This window comes from Macrobrachium nipponense, chromosome 23 (genome assembly GCF_015104395.2).
Source record: "Macrobrachium nipponense isolate FS-2020 chromosome 23, ASM1510439v2, whole genome shotgun sequence".
NCBI lineage: Eukaryota > Metazoa > Arthropoda > Malacostraca > Decapoda > Palaemonidae > Macrobrachium > Macrobrachium nipponense.
Window position 1 is genome coordinate 27745662 of NC_061090.1, and position 2319 is coordinate 27747980.

Here is a 2319-nt window from a genome sequence, read left to right on the forward strand (position 1 = left end):
AACACCAGAAAGAAGAAGACAAAGGAAGATACATGTGAACCTCTTGAAACCTTATTTCTCAGAAACTAAAACTGAAACTGTGTCAGTAACCCAAACAACTTTATCTACAGAAGATGATGATGGCTACGAATTGGGAGCTGCAAGCAAGATGAATAATTCTTCAATTTTGGAAAATTTGGAGGATAAACTGAAACATCTGAGTGTTGAACAAGGTGATGACACTTAAGTGAAGTAATTAGGAGTTTTCCAGAAATTTTTTCAGATGTGCTTAGGCGTACTGATCTGACCAAGCATGATTTCAAGATTCAAGAAGATAGAAAACCTTTCAAGCAAAGAGCCTGTTGCTTATCACCGTATCATCGAGATGTTTTGAAGAAGGAAGTTTGGTATTTGCTGCAACTTGGATTAGCAGAACCCAGTTCAAGTCACTTCAGTTCTCCATGTGTGCTAGTGAAGAAACCAGATGGTTCATTTAGGATGTGTACTGATTATAGGAAACTGAATTCTATCAGTGTGGCTGATAATTATCCTTTGCCTCTTATAGATCAGTTACTTGATAATATTGGGCAAGCCAAGTTTGTTTCCAAGATAGACTTGTTGAAAGGATATCATCAAATTCCCTTAGATGAGAATGCGAAGTTGCTGTCAGCTTTTATTACTCCTTTTGGACTGTATCAGTATACTGTACTTCAAGCTCCAGACTTCGACAAGAAATTTGTGATACAAGTTGATGCGTCAGACTGTGGTATTGGAGCTGTTCTACTTCAAGAAGATGAAAATAATATCTACCATCCTATGTGCCTCATGTCTACAAAACTGAATAAACATCAGAAAGTATACTCGACAATTGAGAAGGAAACTTTAGCCTTAATCACAGCATTGAAAAAATTTGAAGTGTATGTGAATAGACCTAGGAATGAAGAAATTTTAGTGTTGTCTAATCACAATCCACTATCATTTATCCAGAGAATGAAAAACCATAATCAAAGGCTGACCAGGTGGTCTTTGTGCCTGCAACAGTATAACTTAAGAGTGCAGCACATTAGTGGCAAAAACAATGTAGTTGCTGATTATTTGTCTTGTTGCGAACCGTTGGATTCAACACCGTGATAAAAAATCTTCCGGGGGGAGGTATATTATATATTGCTACTTTCAAAATGCATATATCTCCTCTGTGACTGTATAAAATGTTATGTAGAATTGTGCAACATTTTTTCAGATTCCTGGATAGCTTAGAGATAGGATGATTTAAAATGTGTGTTCAGATTTTGCATTACATATTGTAAAAGAATATATAACATAGAATGTAGAAAGAGAGAGATTTTCTTTGTCCGTTTCGAAACTATGATTGTTTCCCTATTATGTCAGCACTGTGAGATTAAAGGAACTTAGAGATCTACGTTTGTTTTTCCTAATCTGTCAACACGTTTGATAAGCGAGCTCGAGACTTCATTTGTGTTTTGGGAATCTGTTATCATGTGTGATAAGGGGTTTCTGTTTCGGTCGACCGAGTCGAGTACATGTCGTTTTTTGAACAGAATCTTCTCCCCTTTCCAGTTTCTGCAAGGGAGAAGAATTTCATTACATCTCGGATACTCGAGGCGTTCAGATCTCTCTCTCTCTCTCTCTCTCTCGACATCCTTGAGACTACATTAACGTAAAGTAAATTGGTCACTCGTAACTTGAGAATTTCACATTTGATATTTCTTAGAGTTTAAATTATTTAGTGTTATTTAGTGTTTTTTGTGGAATCTGAACTAACATTGTTGTTGTATGGTTGTTGTAATGGCACCTGGTTTTTGTGAAAGTGTAAAACAAGACTGCAGCAAAGAAAGAAGTTGATATACCAAAAAATTAAAGTGTGTTATATTTTTATTAGTTGCAACTAATAACTGATAGGAACAGTGGTTAGATAACAACTAATAACGGATAGGAACAGTGGTTAACTAATAACTAATAACAGATGGTTACAAAGGTTTGGTAAAAACTGATGGTTACAATGTTTTGAGTGAAAAGATTTACACTTTTACACATTGCAAATTTTTGTGTTTGTTTCATTTTGTTCATTTTTTCATTTTCTTGTTGAAGTGTGCCTTTTTATTTTCATACTGTCCACATTTTTCTGTATTTTCATTTGCATTCACAATTTAATTGACTTAGTTATTTTCATTAATGAATCATTGCACATTTAATTAAATTTAACACTTGTGAATTAATTTGCATTTACTTAGAATTCTTTTCAAGTTTTATTGTTGTTTAGCACTTGCGAATTAATTTCCAAATTTTCAATTTTTGCCTAACACTTTTGAATTTTGATTG